A 26,280-nucleotide genomic window follows, 5' to 3' on the forward strand; every position below is an offset into this window, starting at 1 on the left:
TAGCCTGACCATCAGAGAGACTTGTGCCTACTTCCCTCAACAGTTTAAACCACCTGTCCTCAAAGTCCTCCTGGATACTGACCTTTCCCTTATAGATGGTGTGATTTAATTCTATTTGATTCCAAAAGCTTTGAGCAATACTCTTGTAGTTGGGTAAGCTGGATCCTTTAAGTGAACCTCCACAGTGAGTGCCTCTCCTCTAATATACTCTGATAGGCACAGTCCATTTCACTTACTGAGGTGGAGCTCAAGATGGAACATGCAAAATTTTCGTGAATGAAAAGGTACATATCACAAATATTCTGGAAAGTTTAATAATCAAAATACATAAGGATTAAAGAAAATAAATGAATCATGATAAGTTGCTATCTCATTCTCAAAGCCTTATTTCATCTGGTACTGTAATGTGTTTCTATCACTCAAATGTGATTATAGCTCAAGACTTTTTATGCAGTGCAGAAAATGGATGTGGATAAACGAAAGGAATAGACTGAGATAGGAACAATCAATTTTGCACTTGATTTCTATTTGTAAAGGTGTTTTTAAAATTCTTTACCATCTCTTAACTGCTCAGGCTTTTTTCTCAAAAACAAAAAACTTATAAACTTGTTGGAGTTACTAAGTACAAAATTGCCCAGCTAATAATATCTTTTTTTCAATCAACTTAGCCTCTGATTTAAAAATTCACAGATATTCTACCATTTACAGGATAATGCCTGTTGACACAATTTTTCACTTTACCAATAGAGCATGAGGTAATATATATAATTGATTGCTTGTCCTTTCCCTGGTAGCTCAGACGGTAAAGAATTTGCCTACAATGCAGGAGACCTGGGATTGATTCCTGGGTTGAGAAGATCCCCTGGAGAAGGGAATGGCAATCCATTCCAGTATCCTTCCTTGGAGGATCCCAAGGACAGTTGAGCCTGGTGGGCTACAGTCCATGGGGTCACAAAGAGTTGGACATGACTGAGCGACCAACTAACTATAAAACTGTACTATATTATTAAACCAGCATGGTTTATGGTCAAGTCATGATCAACTGCACCTGCAAGGCTCACAGAGGTAACTGAATGGACTCAAGATGTTTACAACTAGAGTGTACACGTGCTAATTTCAAGTTCAGTTCAGTCGAGTCCGACTCTTTATGACCCTGTGGACTGCACGATGCCAAGCTTCCCTGTCCATCACCACCTCCCAGAGCATGTTCAAACTGATGTCCATCGAGTCGGTGATGCCATCCAACCATCTCATCCTCTGTCGTCCCCTTCTCCTCCTGCCTTCATTCTTTCCCAGAATCAGGGTCTTTTGTAATGAGTCAATTCATCACATCAGGTGGCCAAAGTACTGGAGCTTCAGCTTCAACATCAGTCTATCTAATGAATGTTCAGGACTAATTTCCTTTAGGATGGACTGGTTGGATCTCCTTGCAATCCAAGGGACTCTCAAGAGTCTTCTCCAACACCACAGTTCAAAAGCATCAATTCTTCGGTGTTCAGCTTCCCTAGCCACTCAGACGTTAAAGCATCTGCCTGAAATGAGGGAGACTCAAGTTCAATCCCTGGGTCGGGGAGATCCCCTGGAGAAGGAAATGGCAACCCACTCCAGTACTCTTGTCTGGAAAATCCCATGGACGGAGGAGGCTGGTAGGCTACAGTTCATGGGGTTGCAAAGAGTCGGTCACAACTGAGCGACTGCACTTCCTTTCTTTCAGCTTTCTTTATGGTCCAACTCACATCCATACATGACCACTGGAAAAACCATAGCTTTGACTAGATGGACCTTTGTCGGCAAAGTAATGTCTCTGCCTTTTAATATGCTGTCTAGGTTGGTCATAGGTTTTCTTCCAAAGAGCAAGCATCTTTTAATTTCATGGCTGTGGTCACCATCTGCAGTGATTTTGGCACCCAAGAAAATAAAATCTGCCACTATTTCCATTGTTTCCCCATCTATTTGCCATGAAGTGATGGGACTGGATGCCATGTGATCTTAGTTTTTTGAATGTTGCGTTTTAAGCCAGATTTTTCACTTTCCTCTTTCACTTTCATCAAGAGGCTCTTTAGTTCCTTTAGCTTTCTGCCATAAGGGTGATGTCATCTGCATATCTGAGGTTATTGATATTTCTCCTAGTTATCTTGATTGCAGCTTGTGCTTCATCCAGCCTGCTACTTCCCATGGTAAGTTAACTCTGCATGTAAGTTAAATAAGCAGGGTGACAGTATACAGCCTTGACATACTCCTTTCTCAATTTAGAACCAGTTTGTTCCATGTTTGGTTCTAATTGTTGCTTCTTGACCTGCACACAGATTTCTTAGCAGGCAGGTAAGCTGGTCTGGCATTCCCATCTCGTGAAGAATTCTCCACAGTTTGTTGTGATCCACACAGTCAAAGACTTTAGCATAGTCAATGAAACAGAAGTAGATGTTTCTCTGGAATTCTCCTGCTTTTTTGATGATCCAACAGAAGTTGGTAATTTGATCTCTGGTTCCTCTGCCTTTTCTAAGCCCAGTTTGAACACCTGGAAATTTTCAGTTCACATACTGTTGAAGCCTAGCTTGGAGAATTTTGAATATTACTTTGCTAGCATGTGAGAAGGCAATGGCAACCCACTCCAGTACTCTTGCCTGGGAAATCCCATGGATTTCCTCCCATGGAGGAGCCTGGTAGGCTACAGTCCATGGGGTTGTGAAAAGTCGGACACAACTGAGCAACTTCACTTTCACTTTTCACTTTCATGCACTGGAGAAGGAAATGGCAACCCACTCCAGTATGCTTGCCTGGAGAATCCCAGGGACAGGAGCCTGGTGGGCCGCCTTCTATGGGGTCACACAGAGTCGGACATGACTTAGCAGCAGCAGCAGCAGCAGCAGCATGTGAGATGAGTGCAATAGTTTGAACTACTGAGTAATTTGAACATTCTTTGGCATTGCCTGATTTTGGGATTGGAATGAAAACTGATCTTTTCCAGTCCTATGGCCACTGCAGTTTTCCAAATTTGCTGGCATACTGAGTGCAGCACTTTCACAGCATCATCTTTTAGGATTTGAAATAGCTCAACTGGAATTCCATCACCTCCATTAGCTTTGTTTGTAGTGATGCTTCCTAAGGCCCACTTGACTTTGCATTCCAGGATGTCTGTCTCTAGGTAAGTGATCACACCATCATGGTTATCTGGGTCATTAGGGTCTTTTTTGTATAGTTCTTCTGTGTATTCTTGCCACCTCTTAATATCTTCTGCTTCTGTTAGGTTCATATCATTTCTGTCTTTTATTTTGCCCATATTTGCATGAAATGTTCTTTTTGTATCTCTAATTTCAAGTTACATAACTGTTTAAAATAGGTTTTGAGAAAAACTGTATAATAAATGAAGAAAATATGGGGTTTTTTGAATGCTTGAGTGAGGAGCTCAGCAAATCTTTGAGCAGTGATAAACCTGGACACATTTGTTGAAAAAACCAAATTTGTTGAAACTTTAAAATAACAAAATTAGAGTGGAAATTAATGAAATAGAGAGTAAAAAGACGATAGAAAAGATCAATGAAACTAAGGTGTTTTTTAAAAAAGATTTTAAAAAGTAGAGAAACCTTTTGCTAGACTCACCAAATAAAAAGAGGATTCAAATACACTGAATGACAAATGAAAATGGAGATTTTACAACTGATACCACAGATGTAAAATACAAAGGATCATAGGAAACTATTATGAACAATTATACAATAAGAAATTAGATAACCTATAAGAAATGGATAAATTCTTAGAAATATACAACCTACCAAGCCTGAATCATGAAGAAATAGAAAATATAAACACACTTATTACTATCAAGAATACTGAGTCAATAATCAAAAATCCTCCATCAAACAGAAGTCTAGGACCAGATGGCTTCACTGGTGAATTCCACCAAACATTTAAAGAAAAGTTAATACAATTTTTTTCAAATGCTTTCAAAAAATGGCAGAGAAGGAAATGCATCCAAACTCATTTTATGAGGCCAGCATTACACTGTTACCAAAACGAGGCAAAGACACAAGAAAATTATAGACCAGTGTCCTGATGGACATAAATGTAAAAATCCTTAACAAAATATTAGCAAACTTAATTGAACAATACATTAAGATGATTGCACACCATGATTAAGTGGAATTTAATCCGGAGATGCAAGAATGGTTCAACAGTCACAATTCAACCAATGTCATTCACCACATTAACAAAATGAAGAATAAAAATCAGATAATCACTTTAATAGCTACAGAAAAAGAATTTGAAAAATATAACATCCATTTATGATAAAAACTCTCAACAAAGCAGATACAGAAGGATGTATCTCAACATAGAAAAGACTATATATGACAAAAGTGAAAGTTAAATGGCTCAGTCATGTCCGACTCTTTGTGACCCCATGGACTGTAGCCTACGAGACTCCCCCATCCATGAAATTTTTCAGGCAAGAGAACTGGAGTGGGTTGCCATTTCCACAGGTAGTATCATAATCATGAAAAGCTGAAAGCTTTTCCTATAAGATTAAGAACAAGGCAAAGATATTCACTCTTGCCACTTTTATTCAATATATTATTGAAAGTCCTAGCCATAGCAATGAGAAAAGAAAAAGAAATTAAAGGGATTCAAATCAGAAAGAAAAAAGTAATACTTTTCTCTATTTGCAGATAACATGATATTACATATAGAAAATCCTGAGCTCTACCAAAAACGTGTTAGAGAAAATGAATGAATTTATTAATGTTGTAGGATACAAAATCAGCACACAAAATTCTATTGTGCTTCTACAAATTAATAACAAACTTTCAGAGAGACATTTTTAAAAAGTCCTACTTATAATTGCATCAAAAAGAATAAAATACCTAGGAATAAATTTCAGCAAGGAAGTAAAAGACCTATATACTGAAAACCCTAGCCATCAAAGAATATAGAAACAAATAGAAAGAGGGTCTGTACTCATGGACTGGAAGAATATTAAATGTTCAAACTACTCAAATTAATATACAGATTCAATGCAATCCCTATCAAAATTCCAATGGGATTTTCCCCTCCCCCACAGGAACAGAATAGTCTTAAAATTGATATGGAACCATCAAAGATTCCAAATAGTTAAGGCAATCAGAGAGAGAAGAAAGCTGGAGATATCATATTTCCTGATTTCAAATTATATTACAAAGCTATAGTAATAAAATGCCAGTATAATACTGGTGTTAAATGGCATTAAAAACAGATATACATGCCAATGGAACAAAATAGAGAGCCCAGGAAAAAATGTTTACGTGGTCAATTAATTCATGACAAAGGATGAAACAATGGGGAAAGAACAGTCTCTTCAATAAATAATGTTGGAAAAACTGGACAGCCACATGAAAAAGGATGAAACAATATCACTATCTTATACCATACACAAAATGAATTAAGGATTTAAATGTAAGACCTGAAACCATAAAGCTAGAAGAAAACACAGGGGGAAAGCTTCCAGACATTGGTCTTGGCAATGGTTTTTTTTTTTTTAATTTGACACCAAATGTAAATCAATGAAAGAAAAAATAAATAAGTGGGACTACAGAAAGTCAAAATGCTTCTGCACAGCAAAGGAAACCATCAAGAGAATGAAAGGGCAACATACAGAATGGGAGAAAATATTTGCAAATCATATCTTTAAGGAACTACTATCCCAAAATATAAAATAACTCATATAAATCCATAGTAAAAGACAAATAATCTGATTTTAAAAAATGGGTAGGTCTGGATAGACATTTTTCCAAAGAAAACATACAGATAGCCAACAGATAACATTAAAAAATGCTGAACATCACATTAATCATAAGGGAAATGAAAATTAAAACCATTATGAGGCATCACTTAACACCTGTTAGAATGGCTACCATCAAAAGACAACAAATAACAAGTGTTGGCAAGGATGTGTATTGTTGGTGAGAATGTTAATTGGTGCAGCCACTATAGAAAATAATGTGAAGATTGTTCAAAAAATTAAAAATAGAATTACCATATAATCTGGCAATTTCACTTCTGAATACTTATCTGCAGATAATGAAAACACTACCTTAAAAAGATATCTGCATGTCCATATTCATTGCAGCATTATCTATAATACCGAAGGCATGGAAATAACCTAGTCCATCGATGGATGAGTGAGTAAAGAAGTTGTCACACACACATAACGGATTATTATTCAGCTATAAAAAAAGAAACCTTGCCATTTGTGACAACATGAATAAAACTTGAGGGCATTATGCTAAGTGAAATTAGAGAAAGACAAATTCTGTATGATCACTCCAATGTGGAAGTTGAAGAAAGAAATGAACTCATGAATTCAGACAAAATATTTGTGGTTACCAAAGGCAGGGTATATGTGTGGGGTAGGAATGGGAGAAATGAATCACAGTGATGAAAAGGAATAAACTTCCAGGTATAAGATAAAAACATCCTGGGGATATAATGTACAGAATGATGACCATAGTTAACAATACACTATTGTATATTTGAAAGCAGATAATAGAGTAAATCTTAAAAATTCCATTATAAGAAAAAACTATAGCTATGTATGGTGATGGATATTAAATAAGCATTGTGGTAATCATTTCAAAATATATACATATATCAAATTACATTGCATACCTGAAACTACTCTAATGTGTCAATTTTATCTCAATAAAAATAAAAACAAAACAAAATGACCATTTAAAAATTCTGGAAATTGACCAAAGGCATATAATAAATTAAGATTTATTCAAGTACACCTACTGAATCTCAGTAAGAAGAGTAGGATTCTGTGACATTATAGCCAGAGATTGCTCCTATTCCTTGCCACCTCCCACCTCAGCTTCATGCTACTGAAAATTCTACCCAAGCCTCAGCAGATGGAGAGGGCTGTGGGAATTGGCAGTTCTACCTCCCTGCTACAGGGGGTTGATTTTATGGAAAAATTCCTGCCTGGGCACTGTTGGTAACAATAGTTATCTCAGTGGCAAACAATCAGGAAAGGCTAACATCATGAGTTGCCTGAGGTCTTGACAGGTTGGGACAAGCATAACATGGCAGACAAGCCAGATATTTAATAAGGAGATCCAGGGAAGGAACAATCAAACAGAGCCTGGCTGAGAGCCCCCTTTTCTCTGGTGGTCTGGAAAGCTGTACATGCTCTGCTGAGATCAGACAGGACGAGCTACTTGCTACCTGTCCTTGGCTGATTTTCCTTAAGTCATTCATCATGTGTCTAGCACATCAACTGATAACTAAACTCATTTAAATCCACCCACTGTGGTCACAAATCATACATTACAGACCATCTGCATTGCCTCCTTTATTATACAGGTGGTAAAACCAAAGCCTCTGAGCAGTTTAAGAACCCGAGTTTCCATGAAGTTAATAGAAAATCAACAGAGGTTAGTACAAATGGCTCCACAGGACTTTTCAGAAATTCACTTACCTGCCACAAGTTGGCATAAAGTTAAAAATAAATTTACCTTGCTAGTCAGGTAAGTTCGGTCTACCTGTATCAAATATACATAAAGATCGTCCTCAATCTTTATCCTACATACAGTCTCCTTTCTCTTTGTTTTATTTTCTTCTGAGAGACTAGAAGGGGCTCCTCAGGAGTCACTCCTTGTGGGCTCTCAGGTGGTAAACTGCACTGGGGAACAGATGATGCCTGTCCTATGAGTGATGATCTATCACAGTTATTGCTCTTAATCAATCCTCTTACCTTCTGTTGTTTCATGTTGTCGTAACTTCTGACTCCTGGATCTAGCTCTTCATTTTGTGTGTTTTGTGGGTGACAACCCATGCTAAAAATACGGAAGTCTTTTGGCTGGGTACCTGTAATTCTCAGGGAAAATGACTCACCTCAAACTATTATCTCATCTCAAACGTTTTTGTCTGTGTAACACTGCCTTTTTTCATAATGAAATGCTATCCATGCATGTCCTTAAGCTTTTTTTATTGTAAATTCTGCTTATTCAAGCAAGTGATTATAAGTTCTCTTGAAGGCAATAGAACACTCATGTGCATTAAAGGCTCTGTTTCCCCGAAGCATGGTAGGATACAGGAAGTTACTTCAGTTTGGTATCAAGGAAACCTACTCCCAAGACAACCTTTATATGTTCCTGTTGTTCTTGATGGCTTGACATTTGGTTCATCCCTGGCATTTAGTCAAGTTTAAATCACTTGAAAAAAGAAACAAATCCCTGTGTTTATACAGCTGACATCTTTGCTTCTCAAAACTTTGTATAATCTGTATTTATGATAAGGACAGTCAGAAATTTTAATAGTTTAACCATCATAAATAGAGTGATGGACATTCAAGAAAGGGTACAAAGAAAAGACTACAGTAGGGTGAACCATTGCACTGTGGACTAAATCCCTTATTTAGGCTTTTTTTTTTTTTTCCTATTTTTGTTACTTGAAGACAGCATCCAGGGATTGAAGGCTGGAACTCAGGGCAGGTATAGAGGAATGGTGTCTCCATAAAGGGGAAACACCTGGGTAAGTCGAATTTATCACAGAAAACACATCTGTTCTCTTAAACGAGCGAAAGTAAATACCAAAATATGCCCAGAGGCAGTGTGGTATAAATTTTGCCACCAATTAATTATTCCTGGGTTTGAACTGTGTCCACCATGTATTTGCTCAGTTGGACAGTACCTTGGACAGTTCCCTCACTCTCTGCGTTTCCTTAACTGCATGATTGATTAAATGAGACAATTTAGGTAAAATTTAGATAAATTCAATAAAATACTGCTCTCATGAGCTCATCTACGTCAACAACTTTCTACTTTACCAACGTCATTCAAAGGCAAGTGTTAATAGTGACAAACTCATTTCTAAGCAGATTTTAGAATCTATATTTGTAGTTTTCAACAGCAACAACAAGAACTATAAGAACCATTCTGCAACTTCACAACTCAAAATTTTTTTCCAGCCAGGTTGAAATGAGTAACTTTTACTTGACACTTTTCCTCCTGAGTCACTTCTAAAAGATGAGATATTTTAACAGTACCCAGTTCACACATCAGGATCCCATGGGTCAGCCACCGCCATCAATGTAAAAAGGCCAGGAATATTTTAGATCATGATGCTGCCAGATGGAGTAGAGCTCCCCAAAGAAAACATTTTATAGCACATGATTTTCTCCCCCTAACTCCCAGCTCCCTCCTCTGACAAGAAATGCCTGGATTTGATGGGGCCTGCAGTCTATGGGGTCATAAAGAGTCAGACACAACTGAGAGACTAAACTGAACTGACGGATGCATGCCCAAGTCCAGAGCACTCCAGGATAGCACCAGGTAGAAGGCAAGAAGTTGCTCATGTTCTGGACTGACACATCACATCTGCTATTAAAGCTACTTAGCACCCTGACAGGGAGAAGTTCCTTTGAACTCTCAGCAGTGTCCACTGCAATCATTACGTGTGAGTGACGAATAAGTCACTGAATCACTGTGATGACTCATGCATTAAAAAGAAAGCCCGCATTTGGGCTCATAGGCCAGGCGCCAATCTCCAGGGAGCAATCTGATCTTGCCAGCTAAAAACAGCAGGTAGGAAGCATAAGTGTTGCAAATACTTTTTTAATTAAATGGAGGGTTTTCTTTTCCCCCTTCCCTTGCTCTGCCTCTGTCTTCCTTCCCTTCCACTCCTTCCTGTCTTACCAGATGCTCTTAGACACTTTGGATCACATCTGCCAGCCTGTGGACAGTGTTAAGGTTAAAAATAGATACCCAACAAGAGGTCCCATCAGCCAAGAGCAAGCACTGCATGGCAGCAATCATTTTGCAAACAGCAGAGAAGATAGTTCTACATGTCAAATTCTCGACCTAAAATTTCACTGAAATCCAACGATTATTTAATTATATGTTATTTATTGCTAGAAACAGACTTTGCATCCTGCAGCAGAGATCTATATTCTAACTCAGGAAACGAAAGAAGGAAAAACAGTAATGACCAGAACCACCAAAATCAAATGTTGCTGAGTTCTCAACACAGAGATATCCCTAATTTATTAAACACTGATCTTCTAAGACTGACTCATTATCTTCCTGAAAAGATGTCAAATCATTTAAGTGATAGACTCACCTCATCTTCTCCTTGCAGTGGTGTCTCACTACACCCCCAACATGCACACCGCCTCCGTGCTCTCGATCCTGCTAGCCCTCTAGATTATACTCTTTGGAGTGCATCACCTAATCTCTCTTCCTTAAATCTTCTTTTCAGAGCTTTACCTTGTCAATGTCCCTTAAAATTTTGTCTCTCCTCTTCATTACCTTTGCTTGCCTTGGTTTAGTTACCAGCCTCCTCCCAGATCAGGACCCACCATGTCACACATATCACTCCTAAATAATGCATCTACTCATGTCACCCCACTGCTTTAAACCTCCCCCAACTCTCTACTGCCATCAGTTTGGCATTTAAGGCTCTCCATAATCCACTCGCTAACTAGCTAACCTCTCTAGCTCCATCTGGCACTAACCTGCTCCTAAGCTCCAGCCTGCTGCGCTGATGAATGTTCCATGAAAGCATCCAGAGCCCTCCACACTTCACATTTCCTATCCTGAGATGCCCCCACCCCCTGCTCCTTAAATTTAGCTTTCCCTCTCTGTGCCCACAACACATGGTCCTAATCTTGAATTCTGTACTTACACTGCAACTATATATTTTATGTGAGTGTTACTTATTCATCTCTGTATTACTGACATATAGTATAGAGTTTACTATTAAAAAAGTCACTAAATGAAATTCTAAAGGCTGTACTTCAGAAAGAAGGAAAAAGACTACAGATGAAACTCTGAAATGGAAGAAAGTAACAAGGGAAAATAATGACAAGTAGATGGATAAAACCAAGTAATCTTTATTTAAAACTGTAAGAAAAACACGTAATTTGTGGAAGAAAAATAAGGAAGCTGAGAAGAGGTAAGTCTTTTGAGTTTGGGAGCCTGAGTTATAACATACTCATCAAATAGAAACTTTAATTTAGAATATATTTGCAGAAATAGCAAGAACAGCTACTAGGGGCAGACACTAAGCATATAACCTAAAAAGAAGTAGGAGGAAAAACCCAGACTGAGGAAAAAAATGATTGGTTCAAAAGATCGCAAGAAATGTGTGTGGGGGGTGGGAGAAATAGAAAACATTCACAAATAAAAATACATAAAACAGTGATAGAAATAAAAGTAAACATACAATTAATTGCAATAAAGGCAAAAGACCCACTTTCTAATTAATATTTTTAGACAATAAATAAAAATCTAGCTATGCATTGATTGTAAAAGACACATCTAAAACATGGAAAAACACACAAAGAATTATAAATTGTGTATATCTATTAATATTACCTGAAAACATTCAAAGCAAAAAACTGACATGATAACTAGAGAAATGAGCAAATCACCAGAGAGAGAAATTGCAATATTTTTAGTAATTGACAGCTTTAGTAATTGACAGCTTCAGCAGATAAAAGTCAATAAGGATAGATAAGATTTAAACAAAATCAATATTACAATAAAGTGAGTCACATGAATTTTTTGGTTTTCTTGTGCATATAAAAAGGCTTCCCCGTTGGCTCAATCGGTAATAAATCTGACTGCAATGCTGGAGATACAGGTTCGATCCCTGGGTTGGGAAGAATTCCTGGAGAAGGCAATGGCTAACCACTCCAGTATTCTTGCCTGGGAAATTCCATGGACAGAGGAGCCTGGCGGGCTATGGTCTATGGGGTTGCAAAGAGTTGGGCAGGACTTAGTGACTGATCCACAACAGAAAGTTATGTTTACACTATACTGCGGTCTAAGTGCATAATAACATTATGTCTAAAATTACAATGTACATGCTGCTAAGTCGCTTCAGTCGTGTCCGACTCTGTGCAACCCAATGGACGGCAGCCCACCAGGCTTCCCCGTCCCTGGGATTTTCCAGGCAAGAACACTGGAGTGGGTTGCCATTTCCTTCTCCAGTGCGTGAAAGTGAAGTCGCTCAGTCGTGTCCGACTCTTAGCGACCCCATGGACTGTAGCCTATCAGGCTCCTCTGTCCATGGGATTTTCCAGGCAAGAGTACTGGAGTGGGGTGCCATTGCCTTCTCCGTACATACCTTAATTTTAAAATATTTTTATTGTTAAAAAAATGCTACCATCATCTGACCCTTCAGTGAGTCCTAATCTATTTGTTGGTGGACGATGTTCCCTTAATGTTGATAGCTACTGACTGATCAGGGTGGTGCGTTGCTGAAGGTTGGGGTGGCTGTGGAAACTTCTTAAAATGAGACAGCTGAGTTACTACATTGATCGATGCTTCCACTCACAATTTCCCTGTAGCATGTAATGCTGTTTGATAGATTTTACCCACATAACTTTCAAAACTGAAGTCAATCCTCTCAAACTCTGTGGCTGCTTTATCAACTAAGTTTATATAAAATTCTAAATCCTTTGATTTCATTTCAACAGTCTTCATAGCATCTTCACCAGAAGTGGATTCCTCCTCAAGAACTTTGCTCATCCATCAGAAGCAATTTCTCATCTGTGAAGTTTTTATCATGAGAGTAACAGGAACTCAGTCACATTTTCAAGCTCCATTTTTAATTCTACATCTCTTGCTATTTCTACCACATCTGCAGTTACTTCCTCCACTAAAGTCCTGAACCCCTCAAAGTCATTCATGTGGGTTGGAATCAACTTCTTCTAAGCTTCTGTAATGTTGATATTCTGAAATCTTCTCATGAATCACAAATGTCTTAATGGCAGTTACAATGATGACTCTTCTTCAGAGGTTTTCCATTTATTTTACCCAAATCTATCAGGGGAATCACTATTTATGGAAGCTACAACCTTACGAAATATATTTCTTAAATAATAAGACCTGAAGTTACTCCGTGATTCGAGGGCTACAGAATGGATAATGTGTTAGCAAGTATGGAAATAACATTAATTTTAGTGTATATCTCCATAAGAATTCTTGGATGACCGGGTACATTGTAAATGAACAGTCATATTTTGAAAGGAATCTTTGCTGAGCAGTAGGTCTCCACAGTGGGCTTAAAATATTCACTGCTGCTGCAGCTTAGTCGCTTCAGTCATGTTCGACTCTGTGTGACCCCATGGACTGAAGCCCTCCAGGCTCCTCTGTCCATGGGATTCTCCAGGCAAGAATACTGGAGTGGATTGCCATTTCCTTCTGCAAAATATTCACTAAAACATGTTTTAAACAGGTGCTGTCATCTAGGCTTTGTTGTTCCATTTCTAGAACACACAGAGTACATTGAGCACTTCTTAAGGGCTCTAGGATTTTTGGAATGGTCAAAGAGCACCAGTTTCAACTTAAAGGTCACCACTCACATTGCATTAGCTCTTAACAAGAGTCAGCCGGTCCTTCGAAGCTTTGAAGCCAAGCACTGACTCGTACTCTCAAGCTATGAACGTCCCAGATGGCATCTTCTTCCAGTAGAATGCCGTTTTTGTCTACATGGAAAATCTGCTGTTTAGCGAAGCCACTTGCTGCTTCACTTTGCACTTCTCTGTTAGAGACAGCTTCTTTCTTTAAACTTCTATTACCTCCAAACTTTTCTCTTGCAGCTTCGTCAATTCTCTCAGCTGTCATAGAATTGAAGAGAATTAAGGCTTTGCTCTGGATTAGGCTTTGGGTTAAAGGAATATTGTGGCTGGTTTGAACTTCTATCCAGACCACTAGAACTTTCTCTACATTCACAATAAGGCAGCTTTGCTTTCTCATCACTCATGTGTTCACTTTTAATTTCCTTCAAGAACTTTTCCTCTTCCTTTGCTTTCAAAACTTAGATGTTTTGTGGAAAAGGCCTAGCTATCAGCTTTTGACATGCCTTCCTCATTAAGCTTAATCATCTCTAGTTTTTGATTTAAAATGAGAGATGAGCAACTGTTCCTTTAACTTGAACACTTAGAGGCCATTGTAGGGCTATTAACTGGCCTAATTTCAGTATTGCTGTGTCTCATGGAGCCCCAGGGAGAGGGAGATGGATGTGAGAACAGCTAGCTGGCTGGTGGAGCAGTCAGAACACACACAACATTTATCACTTAAGTTCACCATCTAATAAGGGTGCAGTTTGTGATGCCCCAAAGCAGTTACAGTAGTAGCATGAAAGACCATAGATTACCATATAAAACAGAGTATCAATAATAACATGAAAGTATGAAATATGCCAGGACTACCAAAATGTGACACAAAAACACCAAGTAGGCAAATGCTGCTGGAAAAATGCTTGAAACAGGCTTACATGCACCTTCAATTTTTAAAAAATGCAATACCTGTGAAGTGCAATAAACTGAAGTGCAAAAAGAAAAAAACAAGTACGCCTGTAGTGAGATTTAGCAAATTTGATTTTCATAAAACTAATATGCAGAAATCAACTGCAGGTTCATACTTGGCAATAATCAGAATGATACCATTAACAACAGCAACAAAAATATAAAGTACCTAAGAATCCAGTTGACCCTGAGCAACACAAGAATCAGGGGAATTGACCCCTGAGCAGCTCAGTCAAAAATTTCAATGTAACTCTGTGGTTGGCCCTCTGTATTCATAGCTCTGCATCTTCAAATTCAATCAACTACAAATTGAGTAGCACTGGAGTACATATTTACTAGGAAAAAAATCCATGTATAAGTGTATCTGTACAGTTCAAACCCATTGTTGCTCAAGGGTCAACTGTAAAACTAATGAAAGATGTACAAGTTTTTTTTTTTTTAATATAAAACACTTTTAATTAAAGTGAAAAGCATTATGTGATGATTCAGACAAATAAAGGATTTTACTTGGCTCAGGCCTACAGTGTGGGAGACCTGGGTTCGATCCATAAGGAAATGGCAACCCACTTCAGTACACTTGCCTGGAAAATCCCAGGGACGGAGGAGCCCGGTAGGCTACGGTCCATGGGGTCGCAAAGAGTCGACCCGACTGAGCGACTTCAAGAAAGTGAAAGTGAAATCGCTCAGTTCGTGTCTGACTCTTTGCGACCCCATGGACCGTAGCCTACCGGGCTCCTCCGTCCCTGGGATTTTCCAGGCAAGCGTACTGGAGTGGGTTGCCATTTCCTTCTCCAGAGGATCTTCCCGAACCACGGATCGAACCCAGGTCTCCCACACTGTAGGCAGACGCTTTACCTACTGAGTCACCAGGGAAGTCTTGCTACAGATATGGTAATACTATAAAGGAAAGAAAGGGTTTAGCCTCCAGGGGATAAGGTAGGTAACAGTCTACTTTCTAACTTGCAGGGTGTATACACAAGTATTCATATTTTTCTTTAAACTGTACCTATAAATTTTATATTTAATATGGATGGAATATTTTACTGTTTTAAAAAAGGTCTAGAACAAACTAAGCCCAATTAATGCAAAATGTACCTAAGTCTGTTGTGTGCCACGCCCCAGGATTCCTACATTTTACAAGTAGCACTTGAAAGAAGATACTAATTTTGTAAACTTTAAGAAATGTGTCTTGAATAATCATTTCATCTTCAAAAGAGGAGGCAGCAGATGTTTTAAAACACTAGAATGAACCCCTACCAGAAACATTCAATTTTAAGTGTAACGGTCTTCTTCACTTTTTAGTTTTAAGCGGAAAGGTTTCTATGCAAAATGTTTACATAAATATTCAGCTGTTTATTTCTGCACACAATGTAGAAAAGCAGAAATATGACGACAATTCAAGAACATTAAACAGGCATGGGCTCAACAATGATGGAAAATTCAGGAAGAGCATACTAGCTATCTCATTAGCCTAATCCACTCATGTTTTACAAGTGATTTGTTTCTAATGGTAGACAAAGTGCCAAAATTTTGCAGATGATTTACTTTTTTGAAGAGTGTAAATTATGGCAGGTTAAATTATAGGGAAATAAATTATATTTCATTTGCATACCAATATGCTCCCTTGGATGGGCAAGAAATGCCCGGAGATATATCTGGCTTAGGCATCAGCATATAACCCATATCCTGGCTTATCTGTACAGCAGACTGTATTTTCCAAAAATGGCCACTGTAATATTTCCAGTTCCACATGCTCTTCCAGAAACTTTCCACTTCCCTATCAAGAGAGGGAATCTATTTCCATTCCCACTGAACCTGAGCGGCTTTTGTAACTGCTTCAATGAACAGAATGCACTGTAGGGATGCTGTGTGATTCCCTAGGGTGGGTCATAAAAGATAAGGTTACAGCCTGACTTTATCTTTTTTTTTCTTGTTGTTTGTAAAATCATTTCTTTTTTTTTTTTAACTTTACATAATTGTATTAGTTTTGCCAAATATCAAAATGAATTTTGAGTCACTTCTTTAAGAGCACTGAGCTAGCACAGAAGTCTGGCTACCCTGCAGCAATTCATGCTGGAGAGGCCACCAAGAAAGAGAGATGCCAGAGGAGCCCAGCTATTCCAGTCTTTCCAGACCAGGCTTCAGACATATGAGTGAGTGAGCTCAGATGATTAAAGCCTTCAGGCCAACCCAGCTGATGCTGAGTGAGCAGAGATGAATGATCCCCGTTGAACCCTGCCCAAACTGCAGATGTGTGGGCAAAATAAACATGGCTGTTGCTTTAAGATACTAACTTTATTGTGCAGCATTAGATAACTGTTGTCATTCATATCTGTGGGAAGGACATTGAATGTAAATGTCATCCTCTCATGTCCCCAAAGGAACCACCAACCCAAACAACACAGTTTCTTAAAAACCAAAATGATAGCACGATATTTCACCCCAAAAGCAGCAAGCACCACCTCTGAAGGTTAAATTTGATTTAGGATTAAACTTTTTGCCACTGATCAATGATCCTATCAGTGAGTATCTTTATAATCCTATTATTTTAAAAACTTAATTAATATTTTTGCTTGTTATATCTTCAAAGGATCTCTGAGATGCAGTTTAACAACCTCTGCTTATAAATGAATTACTCTATTTACGTATTTCCCTTTCATTCTGGTCCATTTATGTTGGCATCTTCAGATTTGGCATCAGGCATCCTCCTCAAACTCAGTGGAACCAAACTGAAATCACTACTATTGGATATTACTGAAATTAGTGGAAAATAATTAGATTTCAGAGCCAAATAAAATCCCTTCTCACTTACTTTGTGACCCTAACCAAGCTATATTACTTTCCTGAGTACTTATATTGATTTGTAAAATGGAAATAATACCTATCTATCTTGTAGAGTGGTTATAGAATTAAATGAGCCAATACATAAAAAATACTTAGTATGCCTTGTACACCTAATAGGCAATTAATAAGCTTCCTTTCCTTGACACCTCTGTCTTTTTAAACAACTGAATGACAGGAGTACAAAGGCTCCTGCGTTTGCTGGCAAAAAGCTGCCCTCCTGAGAAAGTCAGGCTCAGCCTCCTATCTGTGAGCACCGCCTCAACACTTGAAGCAGGCCGCCAGCCCACTCTGGGAACTTCAACAGCAGTACTGTACTGGGGTCTTCTATTCTGCTTTGCTTTGTTATAGTTGTTTAAATGGTAAATATTTGAGCAAAGTTAACTGCATTCCAGCTGCTGCTTTTTCCTTTGTCATCATATCTCTTCAGCAACAAAGAACTGATATATATTTTTTGTTTAGAGGTCACTGGTGGACTTTATGCCATAGAGATGCCTGAGCTGAATTACTGAAGGTAGCAGAAAACAGGCAACCTGGAGGTTTTAGAGGTTTTGGCCAGCAACCTCAAAATATCAGCAGACAAAATGAATGATGTTATGCGGATAGATGCTGCTGCTGCTGCTAAGTCGCTTCAGTCGTGTCCAACTCTGTGCGACCCCATAGACGGCAGCCCAACAGGCTCCCCCATCCCTGGGATTCTCCAGGCAAGAATACTGGAGTGGGTTGCCATTTCCTTCTCCAAAGCATGAAAGTGAAAAGTGAAAGTGAAGTCGCTCAGTCGTGTCCGACTCTTGGCGACCCCATGGACTGCAACCTATCAGGCTCCTCCATCCATGGGATTTTCCAGGCAAGAGAACTGGAGTGGGGTGCCATTGCCTTCTCCATGCAGATAGATAGAACCAGCCATTCTTTTGAATATCTTCATCTGGTTCATGCTCAGCCTCTAAGAGCCTGATGAAGCTTCTGGGGTGGACAAAGCACATGACTGAGAACCAGAGACCTGCCTCCCACTTGCTACATGTTCTCAGGAAGTGACTTCACAGGCCTCTGGTTATCTGGGAAGCTGAGGGATCAGTCAAGATGGTCAAAACATGTGATGGTTGAAATGGGCCTCAAGACCACCTGGTCTAACATTTGACAGGTGAGAAGTGAGGCCCAAAGCAAGCCAATGGCTTTCCTGATATCACACCCTTCACAGCTCATGGACTAGGAATTAGCATACAAGGTTTTCCTTCTGTCATTGATAATCATTCCACAAAGTCCTATTTAAAAATTATTTGATTCTGATGGTAATGAGGAAGGCACACAATGTGCATTCCTACTCAAATTAGTTCAAAATGACTCAATAGACTGAATTTCTGAGCTAGTTTTCTTACCAAGGGAGGACTTGTATACTGTCTTGGATAACACATTATTCCGTAGACCTGGAAAGGCTCTGGAAGTACTTTTTACCTTATATGTCCCAGAATGCACAGAGTGAATTTCAACACTGTAATTGATGATGTCCCTTGAAAGTGGCAAGTATCCAATAGGAACTGATGAACTCTGTGCTCTATAACCTCTTGGTGATCATGCTATATGCCAAACAAGGTTCAGACCCAAGCAAAATGCAAAGCAAAAATCTATAGCAAGGCTAAGGGGGCGGAGGCGGCGGTTATCTTCCAAATCATAACCTACCTACCTACCTACGTATTTCTTAATTCCTCCTGCCTAGGGAAAAAAGAGAGGTTCTTAAAGGTTAACAGGTCTAATCACAGGTGACCATAGTGAAGAACCCTGATTTGCCCAAAGAAAAATATTTCCATGGGTAGAAGGGACTGTGAGGCTTCTTGGTCCAGTCACTCTAGAAGTCTGAAGCAAGGGGCTGAGAAGGAAGATTTTCTAATTCAAATTAATATAAATCAAACACTGTGACCTTAATTAAGAACCATGCTAAAAGGTGAACATTTGAATCCTCCACTAAAACAGAAACTAGAGCCAAATGTGAAGAATGAAACAGTAAGAAAGACAAAGGAGGGCCTATAAGCAGGAAACACACTGATGTAAAGGCACCGGGCCAGTGCGGAGGCTGACCGGAGAAGCCCGAGGGAGGTACACTGGCATGGTTTTACCTGTTGAGGGTATGTCTGGGAGCAAGGTGGGGACAGTATAGTCAACCAAACAGATAACCTTGCCAGGCAGGTTCTAATAGTTTAAATGGAAATCTCTTTTAAAAATGTAAACTCTTTGTCTGTAGTTCCCTGCTTACAAAGTGAGGTCCTTTCTCCATTAGAGTTCTCAGATAGGACTCACAACTGAGGTATGTGGGAGTGAAGAACAGAAGCTGGAGAAAAGCAGGCCTGTCTATGCTGTCCAACATGGCAGCCACTACCAGCCAAGTGTCGCTACTGAGTGCCTGAAACGTGGCTAGTGAGACAGAGGAACTGAATTTTATTTTAAATTTTATTTAACTTTAAATTTAGAAATAGATACTGATTCAATTATTGCAAAGTTGATATGCACTGTGGAATGACTTGGGTATGTGAATCTACCGTTTCAACTGTAAATTTTAATCTAAATACAGATCATGTGTTTTCTGTGAAAACGTACTGTCCAAATTTAGATCAGCTACAAGTGAAAAATGTACACTGGATTTCAAGATTTAATATGAAAAAATGTAAAATATCTCATTAATAATTATATTAATTACTGTAAAAATGGTATTCTAATTTTACCTGTTTCCTTTTACTCTTAAGTGGCTACTAAAAGATTTAAAATTACATAGAAAGTGCACATTTGAGGTGCACATTATATTTTTATTAGATAGTGTTGCTTAAATTCTAGTAGGTCTGGATAAGAATATCACTTTTTAAAAAACATTATAACCAATATACATTTTAGTTTCTTTGTCAAGATCAAACTAGAGAAAGATTATACCATCTGAAGAGTCCAAAGATTGTTTTTCTAATTATACTCTTCCGGTAAATTAAAATTTGACATTTGGTTTACAAATTTACCTCAGATTAATTTGTCAATCAACCATTATCTGATCAATTAAAGTAAAAACAATGCTAAAGGTGCAGACCAAAACACTGATGAAGGAGTGAATTCTGAAACAGAATACAGTAACCTCTAATCTGGGTCTTATGCCATCCTTTGTATTTATGCATCACTATAATTCAAATACTTGATAATAAATATCATGTTCCATTAGTCTTCTTTACATGACCCAAGAAGAAACCACACAAAAAGAAGCACTTCCACTGTATGCCGCAACTGCTGAGCATATTCTCTGGAGCAGAGGCGACAGCGTGGCTGCTTACACACTTACGTCAGTGTGTTTCCTGCTTATAGGCCCTCCTTTGTCTTTCTTATTGTTTCATACTTCACATTTGGCTCTAGTTTCTGTTTCAGTGGAAGATTCAAATGTCCACATTTCAATGTGTTTCCTAATTAAGGTCATAGTTTTATTTACGTTAATTTGAATTAGAAAATGTTCCTCCTCAGCCCCTTGCTCCAGACTTCTAGACTGACTGGGTCAAGAAGCCTCATTGTCCCCTCTACCCATGGAAGAGGGGTTGTGGGTCACAACTAGAGAGCCTGTGCACCACAAAGAAAGATCCTGCATGCAGCACCTAGGACCCGACACAGCCAAGTAAGGAAATAAATAAATATGTTAAAAAAGAAGCAACTTTTTTTAATACACACACATATACACCCTAATGAGACTATTTTAAATACCCTCTGAACACAAATCAAATCTATGGCACAAATGATAATAATAATTATATATACATATAAATACTTCATATGTATAAGTAAAACTATCAGCTAAACAAAGTTTCCTTTAAGTTAAAGAAAAAAACCTGAAACACAAAATCTTTGACCTAAATCCTTATGACAAACTAAGCCTGTCATTATCATCATAGGTGCCTCAGGATCTTCTACTATCTCCAGAAATTGTATTCAATGACAGCAGCATCCATGCTCACAACATTCCAGAAAGGCAAGGATTAGCTCTCACTTCCATTTTAAGAGCTGATAATTGATCAATGACAGAGAAGTTAAATAGCACAAAGGTTCAACACTTGAAAAAGCTAAAAGCTGCTTATTTCTGCTTGGACCCTGAGCTGTCATTCCAGAAGCTGCCACCAGATATGTAAGGTGCTTATTAATAGAGCAGTAAGCCCATCTTAGAGGGTCTTTTTAAGGTTTGACATCAGTAACACACAATTTGGTCGATTGTGCTTCCCCCTCTATAAAAAGAGAACTTAATATAGCAGCATAATTAATTAACAAATCTTTATCACTACCTTTGTTTTATGAATTAAAATAAAGATATAATCTAGCATAATATTTACTTAAAAAATAACTTCAAATTAAATATATCTTCCAACTAAATCTCACTATTTTAAATCTACATCTAATTTAAACCTGGGTTTTTTCCAGAGTCAAATCAGAATTTTCCCTTACTTAATTCTAGATGGTAGCTTCTCCAAGTCTCAGACCTTCAGAACAGGATAGGGGTTCATCATGTAATTTCCCAGAGTTAAACTGTTCTTAATTCTCCTGCCTGTTTTTAGCTTCAGAAACCATTAGTTTCACAGGGCATCTAGGGACTCATCTGCTGAGGCCCTTCTTCCCTTCACAGGATGCAGCATCCTTCTGCCTTTTCCACACACTTAGCCTCACAGAACGTTTCTTGGGTTTAGCCCCTTCCTCCCCATGGCTTACCTCTGCTCCATGGCCCACCCTGGGCTCCCATGCCCAAGCAGAAAGAACCATAGATACAGCCGTCTTGCTGTCTCTACTTTGTGGTCTTGTTCCAATCAGAGAAACATTCCTATGGCAACCAACATGCGCCACCATCTCACTCCTCTTCCCAGAAAGTTTCCTATTTGCATTGCAGACATTTGGCAAGGACCCATGAATAACTTGCCTAGCAACTACTAGCCTGTTCCAGCCTCTCTAAGGGGCTTACTTTTTTCTCTTTATCTTTTAGAACACACTCAGAGGCTGGTGGGTTGGCTGTGGAACAGCAGCTGCCGAGTCAGCCTCCCTTGGTAGTGGCCTGGAGCACACATAGCTGTTGGGCAAATTGTAGCCTCCTTTTACCCCAGGATAAAATAATGCCCACAGGCTCAAGGTAATGGCCCAAGACTGGGCAGCTCTACAGTGTTCATTCTGAGCTTCCTCCAGGGAAATTTCAGTTCTTAGAGAACCAGAGATCTTGTTCATCCTCAGCTATAAGAGTTGAATTATCAGTACATATGCTTCCATTTAGAAAACCAGGTTTATCCATCAACAATGTTGTGTACTAAGGACCCTCCTATTTATTCATTTACTAAACAGACTAGCAACCAGATATTTTAACTTATTTTTAATTGAGGGATAATTGCTTTACAGTATTGCGTTGGTTTTTGCCAAACATCAACATGAATCAGCCATAGTAGCAACCAGATATTTTAACTTACAGATTGTATTTTACTCATTTAGGTAATTTTGGTATCAGAAACCAACGTGGTCCCAAATGACTAATGCTACTATCCACATTTCCCCCCTCAATGAATTCTGAAGAAGCCCTCAGTGTCTTTAACATAATTTTAGTGCCCTAAAGTGAAATACTTTCTCTGAGAACCCACAGAGGTGAAGGAGTTTCAATAATAAATAAACTGTGTTTCTCCTGCCTTTGTGCTGTTCTGCTGATAGAATTCCATGCTTCCCTTTCCAAAGAGAGGCCAACAGTGCATCCTAGCTCCTAAAAGCAACTGACAGGATTATCAAGGGAGGTACTAGAGGGGAAAAAAAAGCTACTTTTTTTTCCCCCACAAGGAAAGCAAGCCACTGATGCAGGAAGGGGGATGTAGGGGAAGTTGTCAATTTAGGCTAGGAATAGAACTAGAAGTCGATCCTGGAAATGCTTTCTTTATATTCACTTTCATGACTTGACAAGGACGGTTTTTGATCCTGAGATCCCATTTCAGAGAAGACACATAATAAGTACTCAATGAGTATATACTGAAGTGAAACATATACTGTATATACTGTAACACATATAAACATATAAACACTGTTGCTGGAACTGATACAGTCATTCTGGAGGACAATTTGGCATTATCTAAAAATGCACACACCTTCACTAGTTAATTCCCCTGCTTTGGCTTTCCTTGTGGCTCAGCTGGTAAAGAATCTGCCTGCAATGTGAGAGACCTGGGTTCGATCGCTGGGCTGGGAAGATCCCCTGGTGAAGGGAAAGGCTATCCACTCCAGTTCTGGCCTGGAGAACTCATGGCCTATATAGTCCATAGGGTTGCAAAGAGTCAGAAACAACTGAGTGACTTTCACTTCACTTTCACCAAAAAAAGAAAGGTGAAAAGGTACATCCAAGGATATTTATTGCAGCATTGTTTGTGACAGGATAAATCTAGAAATAACCCAAATGTTAATAAATAGAAGGTAATTTAAATTATGACATGCCACCACTACTATATAGCCAATAAAGTAAGGTAGAATATATGTATTGATATGGGCAGATTTCTAAGATACAATATTAAGAAAAACGTATTGCACAGTAGAACCCATAGGTAAGTACATATGTGTGTTATGTGCATGTGGATGTGAGTCTGAGTGAACTCCGGGAGTTGGTGATGGACAGGGAGGCCTGGCGTGCTGCGATTCATGGGGTCGAAAAGAGTCGCACACGACTGAGCGACTGAACTGAACTGATATCTATATATGTACATATATAAGTACAGATGTGTATGTATATGTATATACGTAGGTTTCCTGGTGGCTCGGCAGTAATCCACCTGCCAATGCAGGAGATATGGATTCAATTCCTGGGTCAGGAAGATCCTCTGGAGAAGGAAATGGAAATCCACTCTAGTATTCTTGCCTGGGAAATCCCACAGACAGAGGAGCCTCGCAGGCTACAGTCCATGGGTCACAAAGAGTTAGGCATGACTTATCGACTAAGCAACAACAATGTACTTATGTATATTTATGCATGGATGTGGGTGTGAGTATGTGTGTGTAGAACATTAGATCATTTCTGGAAGGTTCTACAGAAACTTTAACCTCAGTTCAGTTCACTCAGTCGTGTCTGACTCTTTGCGACCCCATGAATTGCAGCACACCAGGCCTCCCTGTCCATCACCAACTCCCGGAGTTCACTCAAACTCATGTCCATCAAGTCAGTAATGCCATCCAACCATCTCATCCTCTGTTGTCCCCTTCTCCTCCTGCCCCCAATCCCTCCCAGCATCAGGATCTCTTCCAATGAGTCAACTCTTCGCATGAGGTGGCCAAAGTACTGGACTTTCAGCTTTAGCATCATTCCTTCCAAAGAAATCCCAGGGCTGATCTCCTTTAGGATGGACTGGTTGGATCTCCTTGCAGTCCAAGGGACTCTCAAGAGTCTTCTCCAACACCACAGTTCAAAAGCATCAATTCTTCGGTGCTCAGCTTTCTTCACAGTCCAATTCTCACATCCATACATGACCACTGGAAAAACCATAGCCTTGACTAGATGGACCTTTGTTGGCAAAGTAATGTCTCTGCTTTTCAATATGCTATCTAGGTTGGTCATAACTTTCCTTCCAAGGAGTAAGCATCTTTTAATTTCATGGCTGCAGTCACCACTTTAACCTAGTTACCTTTAAATAACACTTTAGAATCAGAGAACAGGAAGACTTATTCTCTTTATAGTTTTTTTAAAATTTTGATCAATTTTAAAACAAAGTAAGCCTTACTTACACTTTAAAAATGTTAATAATTTGTTATTGCTTTCATATAGTTTCCATCATTTAGTTTTTTTTTTTTAAATAAAGCCTGCAGCTTATTTTTACCATTTAAGCATACCTTGTAACTAATACAGGAGTCTCTTAAACCATCCACAGCTATTGTGGTAAGTGAGAAACTGCAGAAGTGGAATCAGCAGTTCATATAAATTGTTCACAAACTCTGTACTTTCAACATGCTGAACATGGTAAATATATCAAAACTATTAGAAATTAAGAAATCATATTAGAGCTATGTAAATTAAGGTAAAAAATTGGAAAAACACATTGCAGTGCACACACAAAAAAGCATGTGTGTGTGGTGTGTGTGTGCACACGCGTGAGCTCAGTCATGTCTGACTCTTTGGTACCTCATGGACTATAGTGCAGCAGGCTCCTCTGTCCATGGAATTTTTCAGGCAAGAATACTGGAGTGGGTTGCCATTTCCTACTCCATGGAATCTTCCCCACCCAGGTATTGAACCTGCATTTCTCCCATCTCCTGTATCAGCAGGCAGATTATTTTACTACTAGCACCATCTGAGAACCGCCCCCCCCCCCCAAATAAACATCTCTTCCTAATACTTGAGTCTTTTGTTATTATTTTTTTCAACTTAGAGAAGGTGGAAGAAGCAGATAAATAAGTACTGCTACTAAATCAGAAATCATAAGCCTCAGAAGCCCTGAATATACATAAAAATTAAGAGCCAATAAACTGGATCTAAGAACTCTAAATGATGTTTCATCAAATAAAAAGTCAAAAAGCTGCAAATGCATCTTTTCGGGAAGAGTACTTAAAATGGGGAGAGTACTTAAAATGCAGAGAGGGACAGCTGAAGAGAAATTTCCCTTAGTCACTTTCACATCAGTAACAAGAAAATGAAGACCATGGCATAAAATTAATATCTTCAACTTCCAAAGGCTAGAAAGAATACTTCATTAAGAAAATATAGCATTAAAGTTCATTTTCGCACTATGCCAGTCTCCCAAATATTCCTACCTTTTTCTTACAAACTCAAGAGAAAAATTTCCTGTGGTACTCATTATTAAAACCCTAGAATGTTCTTGACACTGCCATTTTAACTGTCTATTGTTCTCCTAACTCCAGGAAGTCTCTGAAAGCCAGACATAATGACTGTTGTGACAGTTTTCAGTAACAAGAAGTGAAGTTTCCTGTCAAAAGAAGGGCTCTCTCCATTTTGATCATATGTTAAAGAAAATGCTTCAACAAGCACTTTCACGGAAAGAGCAGATTCTCTGAGACCCTGAAAATGTACTACAATAGTGAAAGAATGGATCAAAATCAAAATGACAGATAAATTTGTGGGAGTTTTTTCCTTTCAGCTAGAGTAATGTGATTTATTTCCCAAGTAGTACTGATTTTCTGGGCATAGA

At 38.8% G+C, this 26,280-nt stretch overlaps 1 protein-coding gene and 1 pseudogene across 6 annotated transcripts in view; both read right to left on the reverse strand.

The window, feature by feature from the left end:
• TMEM108 (transmembrane protein 108) overlaps positions 1 to 26,280 on the reverse strand; it is a 387,669-nt gene that overhangs the window by 257,579 nt on the left and 103,810 nt on the right.
• Positions 354 to 14,810, reverse strand: LOC112447885 (tigger transposable element-derived protein 1-like; annotated as a pseudogene).

The sequence above is a fragment of the Bos taurus genome, chromosome 1, assembly GCF_002263795.3.
Source record: "Bos taurus isolate L1 Dominette 01449 registration number 42190680 breed Hereford chromosome 1, ARS-UCD2.0, whole genome shotgun sequence".
Taxonomy (NCBI): domain Eukaryota; kingdom Metazoa; phylum Chordata; class Mammalia; order Artiodactyla; family Bovidae; genus Bos; species Bos taurus.